At 37.6% G+C, this 21,558-nt stretch overlaps 1 pseudogene; it reads right to left on the reverse strand.

The window, feature by feature from the left end:
• The window catches only part of LOC126945815 (leucine-rich repeat flightless-interacting protein 2-like), a 49,333-nt pseudogene that overhangs the window by 9,607 nt on the left and 18,168 nt on the right, over positions 1–21,558 (reverse strand).

Below are 21,558 nucleotides of genomic sequence, written 5' to 3' on the forward strand. Positions count from 1 at the left end.
AGCACCATTTATTAAATAGGGAATTCATTCCCCATTGCTTGTTTTTGTCAGGTTTGTCAAAGATCAGATGGTTGTAGATGTGTGATGTTATTTCTGAGGCTTCTGTTCTGTTCGATTGGTCTATATATTTGTTTTGGTACCAGTACCATGCAGTTCTAGTTACTGTAGCCTTGTAGTACAGTTTGAAGTCAGGTAGCGTGATGCCTCCAGCTTTGTTCTTTTTGCTTAGGATTGTCTTGGCTATGTGGGTTATTTTTTTGGTTCCATATGAACTTTAAATGGACTGTATGCTCCAATGAAAAGACACAGACTGGCAAATTGGATAAAGAGTCAAGATCCATTGGTGTTCTGTATTCAGGAGACCCATTTCACATGCAGAGACACACATAGGCTCAAAATAAATGGATGGAGGAAGATCTTCCAAGAAAATGGAAAGAGAGAGAAAAAGAAAGCAAGGGTGGCAATCCTAGTCTCTGATAAAACAGACTTTAAACCAACAAAGAACAAAAGAGACAAAGAAGGCCATTACATAATGGTAAAGGGATCAATTCAACAAGAAGAGCTAACTATCCTAAATATATATGCACCCAATACGGGAGCACCCAGATTCATAAAGCAAGTCCTTAGAAACCTAAAAAGAGACTTAGACTCCCACACAATAATAATGGGAGAATTTAACACTCCACTGTCAATATTAGACACATCAATGAGACAGAAGGTTAACAAGGATATCCAGGACTTGAACTCAGCTCTGGACCAAGCAGACCTAATCGCCATCTACAGAACTCTCCACCCCAAATCAGCAAAATATACATTCTTCTCAGCACCAAATCGCACTTATTCCAAAATTGACCACATAATTGGAAGTAAAACACTTCTCAGCAAATGTAAAAGAACAGAAATCACAACAAACTGTCTCTCAGACCACAGTGCAATCAAATTAGAACTCAGGATTAAGAAACTCACTCAAAACCTCACAACTACATGGAAACTGAGCAACCTGCTCCTGAATGACTATAGGTAATTAACAAAATGAAGGTAAGAGAAAGAAATGCAGGGTATTCTATTAGGAATAGAGGAAGTCAAATTGTCTCTGTTTGCAGATGACTTGATTGTATATTTAGAAAACCGCATCATCTCAGCCCCAAATTTCCTTAAGCTGATAAGCAACTTCAGCAAAATCTCAGGATACAAAATCAATGAGCAAAAATCACAAGCGTTCCTATACACTAATAACAGACAAACGGAGAGCCAAATCATGAGTGAACTTCCATTTCCAATTACTATAAAGAGAATAAAATACCTAGGAATTCAACTTACAAGGAATGTGAAGGACCTCCTCAAGGAGAACTACAAACCACTGCTCAATGAAATAAAAGAGGACACAAACAAATGGAGGAACATTTCATGCTCATGGATAGGAAGAATGAATATCCGAAAACGGCTATATTGCCCAAGGTAATTTATAGATTCAATGCTATCCCCATCAAGCTACCACTGATTTTCTCCACAGAATTGAAAAAAAAAAAAAAAAACAAACATTTTCTCTCGTGTGTATGACTTTGTTCATTGAAAATAAAGATTTTGAGATTTATCTTTGCTGTAGCATGTATCCACAGTAATTTCTTTTATGCTGGATAGTATTGAATTATATGGATATATCGCATTATGTTTATTTTTTCACCAGTTGATGTACATGCAGGCTATTTCTAACTTTGGCTACTATGAATTACGTTGGAATAAACATTTGTGTGCAAGTCTTTTTTAATGTTAATCATTCTATTATGTATGAAATGCTATCACATTGTGGTTTAATTTGTATTTCACTTATAACCATCTCTTCACATTTTTATTAGCAATTCATATATATTTTGGTATAATGTCTTCAAATCTTTTGCCTATTTTTAATTGGTTTGCCTTTATTATTGAGGTGTAAGAGTTCTATGCAAATAGTGGATATAAGTCCTTTTCAGATACACATTTTGCAATATTTTTCACCATAAGGTGCAATGTCTTTTTATGCCTAATGAGAAACTGTATTTCAGTGCTGAAGTTTTGAATTTTGATGGGATCCATTTTATCTTTTTTTTTTTCAATGGACTGTGTTTTTATGTCATAACTAAGAAATAGCTGCCTAACCAAGACATTAAATATTTTCTCCTGTAGATAAATGTGTTAGAGTTTTAAATCCTATATTTAGGAGCCTGGGCAACATAGTAAGGCCTCATATCTACCAAAAGTAATTAAAAAAATAAGCAGGTGTGGTGGTGTGTGCCTGTAGTCCCAGCTAATTGGAAGGCTGAGGCCGGAGGATTACTTGAACCCAGGAAATTGAGGCTTCAGTGAGCTATGATTGTGTCTCTGCACTCCAACCTGGGCAACACAGCAAGACCCTTCTAAAAAAAAAACTTATATTAGGTCTATAATGTATTTTGAGTTAATTTTTTTGTGTATTGTGAGAGTTACGAGTCTTGGCTTAGCTTTCTGCATGTGGATATCCCTTTGCCCCAAACAGCTTGTTAAAAAGGTTATCCTTTCCTCAATGAATTGTATTGGTACCCTTATCATAACATCACTTGACTGTTGTAAAAATGGGCCAAGGATGGCCCCTCTATATTGGCCCCCTTGTTGTTTACTCCTTCACAGCAGGTTGTTAGCTTAAAGCCTGTCTGCACCAAATTCAAATTATTACACATCCAAAATGTTCTAAATGGAGCCTGAATAAGCATATTATTGTCTCTTTTACCTCCTGCCTTTCACTCCACAAAAGTACACCCCACTTCTGTTAGCCTTAGATAACACAAACACTGTAACTGTAAAAGATCCCAAATCACTGCTGCCTTTTGGAGCTTTCTGACCCAGTGACTTCTCACTTTGCAGCTGAACAATGCTGCTTAAAGGCATAAACTACCTCTCTGAATCACCTGTCTCCTGGAAATTTCTTCACCCACTTCACCTTCTTAATTGAGACCTCATGATGCTTTTCATGGATGCTGTGGTGAGGGATTTACTCTTTCATACAACCCTCTTCAAGCACCATTTAATAAAGTTTGTTGTACAATGATACCATGTTGTTTTGTGTTTTCCTTGGTCAGACCCAACATCTTCAAACTTACCACAGCTATAAATAAAAGAATTTATTTCTAGAATTTGAACTCAGTTTCATTAATCTATAATGTCTAACCTTATGAAAATACCATACCATCTTGACTACCATAGATTGATAGTTTCTTTTAAAAAATTGGAAAGTGAAAGCCCTCCATCATTTTTCTTCTTCTTTTTTCAAAATAGTTTTGGCTACTCTGAGTCTCTTGAATTTCTATACAAATTTTATAATAAGATTGTCAATTTCTGCAAAGAAAACACCTCTTTGAATTTTAAAAGAGAATACGTTGAATCACTAGATCAATTTGGGGAGAATTGGCATTTTAACAGTATCAAGTCTTCCAATGCATAAACAAATTATTTTCATTCATTTTTCTTTAATTTCTCAAAGGCTTATTTCACTTACTGCAATGTCCTACAGTTCCATTCTTGTTGCTGCAAATGACAGAATTTCATTCTTTTCTATGGCTGAATAATATTCCATTGTGTATATGTATCACGTCTTTTTCCATTCACTTACAGATGAACATTTAGGTTGCTTCCATGTCTTGGCTAATACTGCAATGAACATGAGTGTGCAGATACCTCTTTAAGATCCTGCTTTCTATTTTTTGTTTGTTTGTTTGTTTTGCAAAGGGATGTGTTTAATAGAATATTCAGACTGATTTCCCACCTTTCTACACCACCTCTTCCTTTCCCTTCAGGCTTATTCGAGCTTTCATTCCACATATAAGTAACAGATTAAATACCTTAAAAGATACGGCACAATTGATACTGAATAATAAGTAGTCTACTCTCATTTTAAAAGTATTAAGCATTGGAATTCCCCTGACCCATGCAATAAAGCAAGTTTTATATATCTTCTTGTGACTTATTTGTAATGTTTTCTTATATAAATCTAAATATTTTACAATCAAGTTGTTTTCCTCCAAACGTAAATTTGAGTGAAACAGATATCCAACCTGCAAACTTGTTTCTTCACTAAAGTATAAATGCTATCCAATATTAAGAGTAAATGTCAAGACAGCTGAATAGGAACAGCTCCAGTCTGCAGTTCCCAGTGTGATCAATGCAGAAGATGGGTGATTTCTGCATTTTCAGCTGAGATACCTGGTTTATCTCATTGGGATGGGTTGGACAGTGGGTGAAGCCCATGTAGGGTGAGCCGATGTAGGTTGGGGCATTGCCTTACCCAGGAAGTGCAAGGGGTCAGGGAATTTCCCTTTCCTAGCCAAGGGAAGCCATGCCTTCACCGAAGATGGTACCTGGAAAAATGGGACACTCCCACCCAAATACTGCACTTTCCAATGGTCTTAGCAAATGGCACATCAGGAGATTACATCCCACGCCTGGCTTGGTGGGTCTCATGACCACGGAGCCTTGCTCACTGCTAGTGCAACAAGGTGAGATCAACCTGTGAGGCAGCAGCCTGGCAGGGGGAGGGGTGTCCACCAGAGCCGAGACTTCAGTAAGTAAACAAAGTGACCAGGAAGCTTGAACTGGGTGGAGCCCAGCTCAGTTCAGCAAGGCCGGCTGCCTCTGTAGACCCCACCTCTGGGGGCAGGGCATAGCTGAACAAAAGGCAGCAGAAACTTCTGTAGACATAAAGATTGCTGTCTGACATCTCTTAAGAGAGCAGTGGTTCTCCCAGCATGGTGTTTGAGCTCGGAGGATGGACAGACTGCCTCCTCAAGTGGGTCCCTGACCCCTGTGTAGCCTAACTGGGAGACACCTCCTAGAAGGGGCTAACTGAAACCTCATACAGATGGGTGCCCCTCTGGGACAAACTTCCAGAGGAAGGATCAGAGAGCAATATTTGCTGTTCTGCAGCCTCCGCTGGTGAAACCCAGGCAAACAGGGTCTGGAGCGGACCTCCAGCAAACTCCAACAGACCTGCAGCTGAGGGACCTAACTCTTAGAATGAAAACTAGCAAAGAGAAAGGAATAGCATCAACATCAACAAAAAGGACATTCACACCAATACCCTATCTGTAGGTCACCAACATTAAAGACCAAAGTTAGGTAAAACCACAAAAATGGCGAGAAACCAGAGCAGAAAAGCTGAAAAATCTAAAAGCCAGAGCACCTCTTCTCTTCCAAAGGATTGCAGCTCCACACCAGCAATGGAACAAAGCTGGATGGAGAATGAATTTGATGAGCTGACAGAAGTAGGCTTCAGAAGGTCAGTAATAACGAACTTCTCTGAGCTAAAGGAGGATGTTCAAACCCATCAAAAGGAAGCTAAAAACGTTGAAAAACGATTACATGAATGAGTAACTAGAATAAAAAGTGCAGAGAAGACATTAAATGACCTGATGGATCTGAAAACCATGGCATGAGAACTATGCGACACATGCACAAGCTTCAGTAGCTGTTTCAATCAAATGGAAGAAAGGGTATCAGTGAATGAAGATCAAATTAATGAAATAAAGCGAGAAGAGAAGTTTAGAGAAAAAAGAGTAAAAAGAAACAAACAAAGCCTCCAAGAAATACAGGACTATGTGAAAAGACCAAATCTACATTTGTTTGGTGTACTTGAAAGTGGCAGGGAGAAAGGAACCAATGTGGAAAACACTCTTCAGGATATTATCCAGGAGAAGTTCCCCAACCTAGCAAGGCAGGCCAACATTCAAATTCAGGAAATAGAGAGAACACCACAAAGATACTCCTCAAGAAGAGCAACCCCAAGACACATAATTGTATTTTGTCACCACCAGGCCTGCCTTACAAGAGCTCCTGAAGAAAGCCCTAAATATGGAAAGGAACAACCAGTACCAGCCACTGCAAAAACATGCCAAATTGTAAAGATCGTCAATGCTAGGAAGAAACTGCATCAACTAATGGGCAAAATAACCAGCTAGCATCATAATGACAGGATCAAATTCACACATAACAATATTTACCTTAAATGTAAATGGTATAAATGCTCCAATTAAAAGATGCAGGCTGGCAAATTGCATAAAGAGTCAAGACCCCTGCAGGGACATGGATGCAGCTGGAAACCATCATTCTCAGCAAACTATCACAAGAACAGAAAACCAAACACTGCATGTTCTCACTCATAGGTGGGAATTGAACAATGAGATCACTTGGACACGGGAAGGGGAACATCACACACCAGGTCCTATTGTGGGGAGGGGGGAGGGAGTAGGGATAGCATTAGGAGATATACCTAATGTAAATGACAAGTTAATGGGTGCAGCACACCAACATGGCACATGTATACATATGTAACAAACCTGCACGTTGTGCACATGTACCCTAGAACTTAAAGTATAATAATAATAGAGAAAGAAAACACTGGGTAGTTTGGCTAGAGCATAATAATTGGATTTTCTGGCTTTCAAAAATTTGGATTGTAATGAAAAGAAACTTTGTGCTATTTTTACAATTTTCAGTACAAATAAATGTGTGTATTGAGAAACAATAAAAAAAGGAAAAAAAAAAAAGAGTCAAGACCCATCACTGTGCTATATTCAAGAGACCCATCTCACATGCAGAGACACACATAAGCTCAAAATAAATAGATGGAGGAAGATCTACCAAGAAAATGGAAAGCAAAAAAAAAAAAAAAAAAAAAAAAAAAAGAAAGCAGGGGTGGCAATCCTAGTCTCTGATAAAACAGACTTTAAACCAACAAAGGTCAAAAGAGACAAAGAAGGCCATTACATAATGGTAAAGGGATCAATTCAACAAGAAGAGCTAACTATCCTAAATATATATGCACCCAATACAGGAGCACCCAGATTCATAAAGCAAGTCCTTAGAGACCTACAAAGAGACTTAGACTCCCGCACAATAATAATGGGAGACTTTAACCTCTGTCAATATTAGATAGATCAACGAGACAGAAGGATAACAAGGATATCCAGGACTTGAACTCAGCTCTGGACCAAGCAGACCTAATAGCTATCTACAGAACTCTCCACCCCAAACCAATGGAATATACATTCTTCTCAGCACAAAATCGCACTTATTCCAAAATTGACCAGATAGTTGGAAGTAAAGCACTCGTCAGCAAATGGAAAAGAAGAGAAATCACATCAAACTGTCTCTCAGACCACACTGCAAACAAATTAGAACTCAGGATCCCGAAACTCATTCAAAACTGCTCAACTACATGGAAACCAAACAACCTGCTCCTGAATGACTACTGGGTAAATAACAAAATGAAGGCAGAAATAAAGATGTTCTTGGAAACCAATGAGAACAAAGACACAATGTACCAGGATCTCTGGGACACATTTAAAGCAGTGTGTAGAGGGAAATTTATAGCACTAAATGCCCACAAGAGAAAGCAGGAAAGATCTAAAAATGACAACCTAACATCCCAATTAAAATAACTAGAGAAGCAAGCACAAACAAATTCAAAAGCTATCAGAAGACATGAAATAACTAAGATCAGGGCAGAACTGAAGTACACAGAAACATGAAAAAGCCTTCAAAAAATCAATGAATCCAGGAGTTGGTTTTTTGAAAAGATCAACAAAATTGATAGACCGCTAGCAATACTAATAAGAAGAAAAGAGAGAAGAATCAGATAGACGTAATAAAAAGTGATAAAGGCGATATCACCACTGATCCCACAGAAATACAAACTACCATCAGAGAATACTACAAACAACTCTACGCAAATAAACTAGAAAATCTAGAAGAACTGGGTAAATTCCTGGACACATACACCCTCCCAAGACTAAACCAGGAAGAAGTTGAATCTCTGAATAGACCAGTAGCAGGCTCTTAAATTGAGGCAATAATTAACAGCCTACCAACAAAAAAAGTCCAGGACCAGATGGATTCACAGATGAATTCTATCAGAGGTACAAAGAGGAGCTGGTACCATTCCTTCTGAAACTATTCCAATCAATAGAAAAAAAGGGAATCCTCCCTAACTCATTTTATGAGGCCAGATCATCCTGATACCAAAGCCTGGCAGAGACACAACAAAGAAAAGAGAATTTTAGACCAATATCCCTGCTGAACATCAACATGAAATCCTCAGTAAAATACTGGCAAACCAAATCCAGCAGCACATCAAAAAGCTTATCCACCACAATCAAGTGGGCTTTATCCCTGGGATGCAAGGCTGGTTCAACATATGCAAATCAATAAACACAACCATCACATAAACAGAACCAATGAAAAAAACCACATGATTATCTCAATAGATGCAGAAAAGGCCTTTGACAAAATTCAACAGCACTTCATGCTAAAAACTCTCAATAAACTAGGTATTGATGGAATGTATCTCAAAATAATAAGAGCTATTTATGACAAACCCACAGCCAATATCATATTGAATGGGCAAAAACTGGAAGCATTCCCTTTGAAAACTGGCACAAGACAGGGATGCCTTCTCTCACCACTCCTATTCAACAGAGTGTTGGAAGTTTTGACCAGGGTAATCAGGCAAGAGAAAGAAATAAAGGGTATTCAATTAGGAGGAAATCAAATTGTCACTGTTTTCAGATTACATGATTGTATATTTAGAAAACCCCATCATCTCAGCCCAATATGTCCTTAAGCTGATAAGCAACTTCAGCAAAGTCTCAGGATATAAAATCAATGTGCAAAAATCACAAGCATTCTTATACACCAATAACAGACAAACAGAGAGCCAAATCATGAGTGAACTCCCATTCACAATTGCTTCAAAGAGAATAAAATACCTAGGAATCCAACTTACAAGGGATGTGAAGGACCTCTTCAAGGAGAACAAAACACTGCTCAACAAAATAAAAGAGGACACAAATAAACGGAAGAACATTCCATGCTCATGGATATGAAGAATCAATATTGTGAAAATGGCCATACTTCCCAAGGTAATTTATAAATTCAATGCCATTCCCAACAAGCTGCCAATGACTTTCTTCACAGAATTGGAAAAAACCACTCTAAAGTTCATATGTAACCAAAGAAGAGCCCACATTGCTAAGACCATCCTTGCCTTAATTATACATTTCAGAATGAAGGAAATATAGAAATGACCACTTAGTCATTTCTATATTTCCACTTAATCATTTCTATATTTCTCAATATAGAAATATATAGAATATATTTCTATATGTTTCTCAATATATAGAAATGATTAAGAAAACCACTGACCATGGACTGGTTGTGGCCATTTTACAGAAGCTGCGTACTTGAGTGCTTTTGTGTCCTGAAATGACTCTTAGATGTTTAAGGCCTAACTGTAATACACTTAAATGTTAAGTCTCCACCCCATAGTGAATGTAGGTCATGTGTTATATGCATGCTTGTTAAATATGCATACATTAGGACCACCTTCCTGAATATTAGTAGATACACCTTTACCTGTTAAATATGTGCGTTTAGCCAACCCATTCAGTGTAAAGCTCCTCCCTAAACCCTTCCTCCTTCAAAGTGTCTGTCTTTGGTCTTTGCCAGAGGCTGTGCTTTCCAGCCTGCTGGATGGCCACCTTGCAGATTGCAATCCTTTATAAGTCTCTGTTTCTAAATTTATAGATATTACGGTTTTTTCTTTCTTTCTTTCTTTCTTTCTTTCTTTCTTTCTTTCTTTCTTTCTTTCTTTCTTTCTTTCTTTCTTTCTTTCTTTCTTTCTTTCTTTCCTTTTTCTTTTTTTTACATGAAGACTCTCTCCCTCTTGCCCAGGCTGGAGTGCAGTGGTGCAATCTTAGCTCACTGCAACCTCTGCCTCCCAAGTTCAAACGATTCTCTTGCCCCAGCCTCCCAAGTAGCTGGAACTACATGTGCGTGCCACCACACCCAGCTAATATTTTGTATTTTTAGTAGAGACGGGGTTTCACCATGTTAGCTAGGTTGGTGTCGATCTCCTGACCTCATGATCCTCCCACCTTGGCCTCCTAAATTGCTGAGATTATGGGCATGAGCCACGGTGCTCAGCCTGATCTTGTGAACTTTTAATTTAACACCTCCAAGTGTACAATCACTGAAGCAGCTGGGGGAAAATGTTGAGTAAACTTGATTCTAAAATTGTGGAAATAAAAAATAAAAACAGCATGAATTAGTTTTTAGTCTAGAATCAAACTACAAAAACATCTGTGTTTATTTTTGAAGACTTAAACCTGCTTTATTCTCTCTTAAACTGTAATATAAAAGGTTCCAGTTTTTAAGACAAACTTCAAACAGTACTGAAAAAAGTTTGTGTCAATGGACAAAAAGAGTCAGTACCTCCGGGCAGGGCGTCAAAGAGAACCACCCAGGTTGAAGGATGGTTTTCCTGTTGCTGGGCCACAAGTGCCTTCCTATTGACCTTCACCTTCTCTAGACCCTTGTTCCGGTAGCTGTGGGTCATCTCCATCTCCTCAATCTTGTCCAGTGCTGTTTATAAACTCTCATTGTACTTTCCCCTTTCCTACTTTGAGTTCATCTTCAACTTTCACTAATTTGCTTATTGGCATCTCTCTGTATTTTGATGAACTGCAAGTCTGAGTCTTTCTGCAGCTCCACCAGGTCACCTGCTGTACCATCATCCCTGGAGGACTCCTGCTATTCTTTCTCTTACTGCAACTTCAGTTTCCTAAACTGTGATGGTAGCTCTTCCTTTTCTCCAGCAGGTTTTTGTAGCTTTATGTGGCCCCTTTCCTGCTGACCCCAAGACCTGAGCAGCTTCCTGAGACACAACAGTGATGGCTTCAACCACTGATTCGTGATTGACATTACCACTGCAAGTGCCATTGGGGATTATAACTAAGCCATGTTTACAATAAGTTCATCCCTTTGTCAAAAAGCTTAAGTTTATGCATTGTATGCTGCAGTGCACTACACATATGTTTCTGTCTTTCTATCTTCTTTGATCATTCTTCATTATCTCTATAAAATTCCATCATCTGTTCCTCCTGTTCTTCAATAAAAAGCTTGAGGGTATCTATCTGGTGGGCTAAATTGTTCTTGTTGTATAACTATGCACTGGAAACCATGGTTTTCTTACATTTCTCTTTCACTTTAGACAAAGACAAGTCACTCAGTTAGGTATCTGGACCTATTAAGCTGCTGGTGTTCTCACTTCCTTATCTGGATCAATTTCCACTTAGGGTGTTTGTTGCAGAGCAGAATTTCAAGATAAAGGCCTTGCATAATTTTTAGCACACTGTTTGTCAGATTTTTCATCCAACTCTTTTCATTGTTCCAGTTTGCTCATGTGTATATCTCTTGCTTTTGCCCAGGCAACTCATTTTACTGTCAGCCTTGCCTCTGCCTTTTTGGCATGTTACTCAAAGCTTCATCTTCTACAGAAAATCAGGCTTTCATTGATGTTTTCCTTCCAGAACCAGAAGTTTCTATCTTGTTTCTTTTCTTTTTCTGAAGTCTTCTGGTAGAATATTAAATTTATACTTAAACTAGGTTCTGGGCATTATGAAATCGGTATCCATATTTTCCCAATTAATTAATTTCTCCAAATAACTAGTCCTAATACAAAGTTGGAGGTTCATTTTTTCCCTTAGGGTATGCATTTATGATTTGTAAATAGATACTGAGTATTAAAGGAAAATATAATTTGTTCTCCAAGTTTATATTATTGCTATGTTTACAATTTTTTAACAAAACCACAAATAGTTCATCAACATAGAAATGATTAAGGCACCATGGTTATTAAAAATTATAAAGTAAGGCTTTATCATGTGCACATTCTGGATTAGAAAATTACTGAGACGAGACATCTTTCCATTACCTTGCTTTATTAATGAGGACTCTGGGATCTGTCTCCCATCTTGTTTTTCAATAACATTTTAACTCTGAAAGTAATTTCACTCTATGACACTGGACATAGGCTGTGATTGAGATGGGACCATCGAAGTGTCAGCTTGTAACAAGGCTCACCTGCAGGGGAAGGGGCAAAAGATCAAGGAATAAGGGCAAGGGGCCAGGGGCAAGGCTGGGGGCCAAGCATGCAGTGAGTAAATTCAGTCCCTCCAGGTAGGCTGGGCTAGAAGTGGCAGCTGCTGGCAACAGCTGGTGGTCAGTCAGTCATGTTGGTGTCCCCTCAGATCCCTAGCTGAGTCAACAGAAACTGCCCCCAGAGGACCTGCAGCCAAAGTGTCAGGTGGAGGAGGTGAAGGAGGGGCAAGAGGTATCCTGTTTACAATGGCTTTGGATATATATTCAGAAGTGGGGTTCCTGGACCATGTGGTAGTTTTGGTTTTACTTTTTTGATAAATTTCCATTCTGTTTCCCATGGTGTCTTCACCAATTGTATTCCCACCAACATTGTACAAGAGTTTGCTTTCTTTTTTTTTTCATTGAATATTGTTTTATTATGTTTGTGGCATCATTTGCTGAACAAAGTTTTAATTACTAGTCTTTACATTATGGTTTTGTGTTTAAAAAATTCTTTATTATTCAGCCATCAGATAGATATTTATTTTCTTTTTTTTATTATATAACTTTATTTATTTATTTATTTATTTATTTATTTATTTATTATTATTATACTTTAAGTTCTAGGGTACATGTGCATAACGTGCAGGTTTGTTACATATGTATACTTGTGCCATGTTGCTGTGCTGCAACCATCAACTCGTCAGCACCCATCAACTCGTCATTTACATCAGGTATAACTCCCAATGCAATCCCTCCCCCCTCTCCCCTCCCCATGATAGGCCCCGGTGTGTGATGTCCCCCTTCCCGAGTCCAAGTGATCTCATTGTTCAGTTCCCACCTATGAGTGAGACATGCGGTGTTTGGTTTTCTGTTCTTGTGATAGTTTTCACATCTTTGCCAACATTTTTTATCTTTTATTTTTGGATAAAGGCCATCCTAAGAGATGTGAGGTAACATCTCATTGTGATTTTGATTTTCATTTCTCTGAAGATTAGGGTTGTTGAATATCTTTTCATGTATCTCTTGGCTATTGGTATATCTTATTTGGAGCAATGTATCTTCATTTTCTTTGCCCACTTTTTAATAGAATATTTTTGTGTGTATGTGTGCTTGACTTGGAAGTTTCCCTTTTATTTTGGATATTAACTCTTTATCAGATAATATATTGTTTACAAATAACTTTTCTCATTTGTAGATTGCCTTTTCATTTTGTTGGTTGCTTGTTTTGCAGAAGTTTTTTAGACTGACATATTCCTACTTGTCTATTTTTGTTTTTGTTGTGCGTGCTTTTGATGCATTATTCAAGACATCATTGCCAAGACCAATGCCCAGAAGTTTTTTCTCTATCTTGTTTCTAGGAGTTTTACAGTTCCAAGCCTTACATTTAAGTTTTTTATTACTTTTGAATTTATTTTTGTGTGTGGTGTGGGATAATGGTCCAAGTTCATTCTTTTGCATATGGATATCCAGTTGTTTCAACATCTTTTATTGAAGAGACTATCATTTCTCCATTGTGTATTCTTGGCTTCAGTTGATCATGTTTTTGTGGGTTTATTTCTGGGTTCTCTAGTTTGTTCCATTCATCTGTGTTTTTATTTTTACATTAGCATTATACTGTTTGGATTATTGTACCTTTATAACATATATCAAAATCCAGAGGTATGATGCTTCCAGCTTTATTCTTGCTCAAAATTGCTTCGGTTATATGCAGCCAAAATATTTTGTGGTCTTTTGTGGTTCCATATAAATTTTAATTCTTTTCTATTTATGAAAAAAACATTATTGGAATTTTTGATAGGATTGCATTAAGTTTGTAGACTACTTTGACTAGTACTGTCATCTTAATATTAAGTCTTACAATGCATGAATATACAATATCTTTTCATTTGTTTAAGTCTTTTTACATTTCTTTTGACCATGTTTTATAGTTTCCATTGTACATTTCTTTTGCCTTCCTGGTTAAGTTAACTTCTAACTATTTTATTCTACTTGATGTTATTGTGAATAAAATATATTTTTAAAAATTTTCTTTCAGAATCTTTCATTGCTAGTGTATAGAAATGTAATTGAATTTTTTTGTTGATATTGTAGCCTGCCTGTTTATTGAATTGCCCTACTAGTTCTAACAGGTTTTTCTTTTTAAAATCTTTGTTTTCTACATAAAAAAACATATCATCTGAGGAGGCAGAGTAAGATAGCAGAGTAGAAGGCTCCCCTAATTGTCCCCCAAAGCAAAGACATGAATTCAACAACTATCTACACAAAACAAGATCTGCATAAGAGCAAAAAAATTAGATACTTGCAGTAACTGGATTTAACTTTATATTGCTGAAAGAAGCTCTGAAGACGTAGAAAAAGCAGACCTGCATCACCAACACCACCCCTCTCCCATCCTCCAGCAGTGGTGATGTGGCACAGAGAAAGAATCTGAGCTGTTGGAGGAGGGAGAGTGCAGCAATTCTTAGACATTGCGTTGAACTCGGTGCTGCTCTGTTATAGCAGAAAGCAAAAACAGAACTAATTCAGCTGACACCTGCTTAATGAAGAGAGCATTTAAAACATCTCTAGTGGTTGGAGCTTGAGTTTCCACAAGCCTCACCACTGCAGGGTAAAGTACTCTGGGTCCCTAAATAAATGTAAAAAGCAGTCTAGGCCACAAGGAATATAAATCCTAGGTGTGTACTAGGGTTGAACTGAGCGCAGAGCCAGGAAACTTGAGGGGAATGCAGCCTACTGAGACACCAGCCAAGACAGCTAGGGAATGCTGATGCTACATCTCTTCTAAACCTAGCATGCAAAACTCATGACTCCAAAAGAGAACCCTTCATTCTGCTTGATGGGAGAAGAAGAATGAGTGGGGAAGATTTTGCCTTGTATATAAGATACCAGCTCAGCCACAACAGGGTAGGGCAAGAGTCAGAGTCATGAGAACCCCATACAAAGTCCTAGCTCCTGGATAGCATTTCTAGACACACTGTAGGCCAGAAGAAAACGTGTTGCCTTAAAAGGAAGGACCAAATTCTGGCAGGACTAATCACTGGCTAACTAAAGAGCCCTTGGGCCTTGAATAACCAGCAGTGATATGCAAAGGGTAACTCATGGGACTTGGGTAAGACCCTTAAACTTGTTGGTATTAGGTAAAATTCAGCACATTCCCACCTGTGATGGTGATGGGAAGAGGGCCCCTCTGTTCGAGAAAAGTAGAGGGAAAAGTGAAAGAGTCTTTGTCTTGCAACTTATGTACCAACTTGGCCACCGGGTATAGAGCACCAAACAGCATCTTGGGGTCCACAATGCCAGTCCTTGGATCTTGGATGGCATTTTTGAACCTGCCCTGGATCAGAGGGGAGCCCAGTGCTTTGAAGAGTGAGTTCTAGGCCAGGCAGCATTCACCACACACTGACTGAAGTGCCCTTAGGACTTAAGGGAACATTAGCAATAGTCTGGCAGTAATCCCTGTGGGCCTGTAGTGGTGGCCACAGAGTGAGGCTCCACTGACTCTAGAAAAAGAAAGGAAGAGTGAGAAGGACTGTACTTTGTGGATTGAGTCCCAGCTCAGCCACAGTAAGCCAGAGAGCCTTCTAAACATTTTGACTCTGGTCGCTGACTCCTAAATGACACTGCTGGGCCAACTCAGGGACTAGCCTAAAGAGGACACCTTGAAGGAAAAGACACAAGTCTGGCTGGCTTTATAACCTGCTTATTGCAGAGCCACAGGGCTTTGAGTGAACATGGGGAATAGTTAAAACAGGCCTTGAGTGAGACCCAGTGGTGTGCTGGCATCAAGTCTGACCCAGCATAATCCTAGTAGTTGTGGCCACAGGACAGAGAGACAGAGATTCCATTTGTTTGGGGAAATTAAGGGAAGATAACATAAGTCTTTGTTTGGTAATCCAGAGAATTCTCCTAGACCTTGTCTAAGACCATCAAGATGGTACCACTGGTCATCAAGACCCACAGTGTCACTGAACTTAGGGTGCCCCCTAATGCAGATACAGCTTAGATCATAACATTTAAGTTTTTTTCAGATATCTGGAAGGCCTTCAACAAAAGGACAGGCACAAAAAAGCTCAGAGTGTGAACACTAAAATAAACACCTAACTCTTCAATGACCTGTGCAGACAAATGTCTACAAGTATCAAGACCATTGAGAAAAACATGGCAGCACCAAATGAAATAAATACAGTACCAGGGACCAATTCTAGAGAAACAGTGATATGTGACCTTTTAGACAGAGAATATGAAATAGTTGTGTTGAGGAAGCTCAAAGAAATTTAAGATAACACAGAGAAGAAATTCAGAATTCTATCAGATAAATTTAACAAAGTGATCAAAGTAATTAATAAGAATTAGACAGAAATTCTGGGAGTGAAAATGCAATTGCTACACTGAAGAATGCATTAGAGTCCTTTAATAGCTCAATGGATGAAGGAGAAGAAAGAGCTAATGAGCCTGAAGAAGGCTATAGGAAAATACACAGCCAGAGGAGACAAAAGAAAAAGGAATTTTAAAAATGAACCATGCCTATAGAATCTAGAAAATAGCCTCAGGATAGCAAATCTAAGACTTACTTGCCTTAAAAAGGAGATAGAGAAAGAGATAGGGATAGAAAGCGTATTCCAAGTAATAATATTAGAGAACTTTAAAGGCTAGGGAAAGGTATCAATATCCAAGTTCAGGAAGGTTACAGAACACCAAGCAGATTTAAGCCAAAGAAGACTACCTCAAGGCATTTAATAATCAAACTCCCAAAAGTCAAGGATAAAGAAAGGATACCAAAAGCAGCAAAAGAAAACAAGCCAATAACATACAATGGAGCTCCAATACATTTGATAGCAGACTTTTCAATGGAAACTTTACAGGCAAGGAGAAAATGGCATGGTATATTTGAAGTGCCAAAAACAAAGCAAAACAAAACAAAAAAACACCCTCTTACCCTAGAAGAGTATAGTTAGCAAAAATATCCTTCAAACATGAAAGAGAAATAAGGACTTCTCCAGACAAACAAAAGCTGAGGAATTTTATCAACACCAGACCCATTCTATAAAAAATGCTAAAAGAAGTACTTCAATGAGAAAAAAAGGACATGAATAAACAGTAAGAAATAATCTGATTGTACAAAACTCACAGATAATAGCGAGTGCACAGAAACACAAATAATATTATAACACCATAACTGTGGTGTCTAAACAACTCTTAAGTAGAAAGACTAAATGATAAATGAATAAAAATAATAAATACAACTTTTCACAACATAGACAGTACAATAACATATAAAAAATAAAAAAGCTAGGAAATGAAATAAAAAGGTAAAATGTTTATGTTTTCGTTTTGCTTGTTTGTTGGTTTCCTTATACCAACATGTTATTATCAGCTTAAAATAATGGAAAACAAAATAATATTTGTAAGCCTCATGGTAATATCATATATAAAATAAAATTAAAACACAAAAAATTAAGTCATGTTACTAGAAGAAATTACTTTTAATAAAGAAAGAAAGGAAGAAAAGAAGGAAGAGAAGACCAAAAAACAACCAGAAAACAAATAGCAAAATAGTAGGAGTAAGTCTTTACTTACCAGTAATAACATTGACTATAAATGGACTAAATTTTTAAAGCAAAAGACAAAGGGTAGCTGATTGGATAAAAAAGCAAGACCCAGTGATCTATTGTCAACAAAAACACCCTATACCTATAAAGACACACATAGACTGAAAATAAAGGGATAGAAAATGATCTTCTATGTCAATGGAAAACAAAAAAAGGGAGGAGTAGTTACATGAGAGACAAAAAATTAAGACAGAAACTGTAAGAAGAGACAAAGTAGTCACCACATAATGATAAATGCATCAATTTAGCAAGAGGACATAACAATTTTAAATATATATGCACCCAACACTCGAGCAACCAGATATATGAAGCAAATATTAGAGATAAAGAGAAGATAGACTCTAATACAATAATAGCCAAAGAGTTTAACAACCAATTTCAGCATCGAACAGATATTTCAGATGAAAGTCATCAAAGAAACATCAAACAATATGCACTTTAGACCAAAGTGATCTGATAGATATTTGCAGAAAGTTTCATTCAATGGCTGCAGAATACACATTTTTTTCCACAGCATGTGGATTATTCTGAAAGATAGATCATATATTAGGTTACAAAATGAGACTTAGAACATTGAAAAATTTGAAATAATATCAAACATCTTCTCTGACCACAATGAAAACTAGAAATCAATAACAGGAGAAATTTTGGAAACTGTACAAACACGTGGAAATGAAACAATATGCTTCTGAATGACCCGTGGGTCAACGAAAAAATTAAGAATAAACTTGAAAATTTTCTTGACACAAATGATAATGGAAACACAACATACCAAAACCTATGAAATACAACCAAAACAGGATGAAGAGGAAAATGTATATCAATACATGCCTACATCAAAAAGAAGAGAAACTTCAAATAAAAAACGTGATGATGCATCTTAAAGAACTAGAGAAGCAAGCACAAACCCAACCCATCATTAGTAGAAGAAAAGAAATAATAAATATTAGAGCAGAAATAAATATATTTGAAATTAAAAATACAAAAAATCAATGGAACAAAATGTTGGCTTTCTAAAAATTTAAATAAAAATGACAAAACTTTAATGAGACTAAGAAGAGATAAGATTCAAATAAATAAAATCAGAGATAAAAATGGAGACATTATATCTGATACTGTAGAAATTCAGAGGATCTTTAATGACTATGATGTGCAAATATATACCAATAAGTTGAAAAATCTAGAAGAAATGTACAAATTCCTACACACATGCAACTTATCAAGATTGAACAATAGAGAAATCTAAAACCTGAACAGACAAAAAATGTGCAACTAGATTTAGCATGTTGTGTAAAGCCCACCTGCAAAGAAGAGCTTGGGACCTGATGACTTAACTGCTGAATTCTACCAAACATTTAAAGAACTAATACCAATCTTACTCAAACTATTCTGAGAAATAGAGAAGGGAGGAATACTTTCAAACTCATTCTCTAAGGCAAGTATTACCCTGATACCAAGGCCAGACAATAACACATCCAGGAAACAAAACTACAGGCCAGCCAATATTTCTGATAAATATTGATGCAAAAATCCTCAATAAAATATTAGCAAACCAAATTCAACAACACTTTAAAAAGTTCATTCATCATTACCAAATGGGATTTATTCCAGGAATGCAAGGATTTTTCCACATATGTGAATCAATAAATGTGATACATTATATAAACAGAATGAAGGACAAAAATCCTGTGATTATTTCAATAGATGTCGAGAAAGCATTTAATAAAATTCAATATCCCTTCTTGATAAAAACTCTGAAAAACTGGGCATAGAAGGAACATACCTCAACATAATAAAAGCCACATGCGCAAATCCATAGTTAGTATCATAATGAATGCAGAAAAACTGAAATCCAAATTGAAAAGGAAGAAGTCAAATTATCTTTGTTTGTAGATGATGCAACCTTATATTCAAAGAAATCTAAATACTCCACCAAGAAACTCTTAGAATGAATGAACACGTTCAGTAAAGTTGCAAGATGCAAAATAATACAAAAATCAGTAGCACTTGTATATACCAACATTAAAAAATCTGAAAAAGAAATCAAGAAAGCAATCCCATTAGCAATAGTTACAAAAAAATAAAGTATACAGGAATCAACTTACCCAAAGAAGTAAGAGATCTCTGGAACAAAATCTATAAAGCACAGATGAAAGAAATCGAAGAGGACACTAAAAAGTGGAAAGATATTTTATGCTCATGGATTGGAAGAATCAATATTTTAAAATGTTCATACAACCCAAAGCATTAAATCTACAGACTTAATGCAATACCTGTCAAAATACTTATGACATTTTTCACAAAAATAGACAAAGCAATCCTAAAATTCATATCAAACCACAAAGACCCAGAATAGCCAAAGCTATACTAAGCAAAAAGTATGAAACTTGAGGAATTGCATTATCTTACTTCAGATTATACTAAAGCAGTTTAGTAATCATAATGCCATGGTACCTGATATGGTTTGGCTGTGTCCCATGAAAATCGCATCTTGAATTGTAACTCCCACAATTCCCACATGTTTGGGAGGGACCCGGTGGGAGGTCATTGAATCATGGGGTATGGTTCTTTCCCCTGCTATTCTCATGATAGTGAATAAGTCTCATGAGATGTGATGGTTTTATAAAGGAAAGTTTCCCTGCACAAGTTCTCTCCTCTTGTTTCCTGCCATGTGAGACATGCCTTTCACCTTGTGCCATGATTGTGAGGCCTACCCAGCCATGTGAAACTATGAGTCCATTAAACCTCTTTCTTTGTAAATTGCCCAGTCTTAGGTATGTCTGTGTCAGCAGTGTGAAAATGGACTAATACAGTAAATTCATACCAGGAGTGAGGCACTGCTGAAAAGATACCTGAAAATGTGGAAGCGACTTTGATACTGGGTAACGGAGAGGCTAGAACAATTTGGAGGGCTCAGAAGAAGAAAAGAAAATGTGGAAAAGTTTGGAACTCCCTAGAGACTTGTCAATGGCTTTGACCAAAATGCTGATAATGATATGGACAATGAAATCCAGGCTAAGGTGTTCTCAGATGGAGATGAGAAACTTGTGGGAACTGAAGCAAAGGTGACTGTTATTATGTTTTAACAAAGAGACTGGCAGCATTTTCCTTCTGTCCTAGAGATTTGTGAAACTTTGAACTTGAGAGAGATGATTTAGGGTATCTGGCAGAATAAATTTCTAAGCAGCAAAGCAATGAAGAGGAGACCTGGGTACTATTAAAGGCATTCAGTTTTAAAAGGGAAACAGAGCATAATAGTTCAGAAAATTTGCAGCCTGACAATGTGATAGAAAAGAAAATCCCATTTTCTGAGGCGAAATTCAAGCCAGCTGTAGAAATTTGCATAAATAATGAGAAGCCAGATGCTAATCACCAAGACAATGGGGAAAATGTCTCCAGCTCATGCCAGAGACCTTTGCAGCATCCCCTCCCATTACAGACCTGGAGGCCTACAAGAAAAAAAATGGTTTTGTCGGCCAGACCAAGAGTTGCTCTGCTGTTTGAACCTTAGGGCCTTTGTGTCCTGCACCCCAGCTGCTCCAGTCATGACTAAAAGGGGCCAACCTACATCTCAGGCCATGGATTCAGAAGGTGCAAGTCCCAAGCCTTCAACTTTCACATAGTGTTGAGACTCATGGGTGCACAGAAGTCAACAACTGAAGTTTGGAAACCTCTGCCTAGATTTCAGAGGATTATGGAAATGCCTGGATGTTCAGGTAGAAGTTTGCTGTAGGGGTGGAGTGCTCATGTAGAACCTCTGCTAGGGCAGTGCAGAAGGGAAATGTGGTATGGGCACTCCCACACAGAGTCCCCACCGGGGCATTGCTAAGTGGATCTGTGATAAGAGGGCCACCATTCTCCATACCCCAGAATGGTAGATCCACCAACAGCTTGCACTGTGTGCCCTGAAAAGCCACAGACACTCAACATCAGCCTGTGAAAGCCACTGGGAGGGAGGTTGTACCCTGCAAAGCCACAGAGGCAGGACTGCCTAAGACCATGGGAACCCACCTCTTGCATC

This window comes from Macaca thibetana, chromosome X, assembly GCF_024542745.1.
Source record: "Macaca thibetana thibetana isolate TM-01 chromosome X, ASM2454274v1, whole genome shotgun sequence".
NCBI lineage: Eukaryota > Metazoa > Chordata > Mammalia > Primates > Cercopithecidae > Macaca > Macaca thibetana.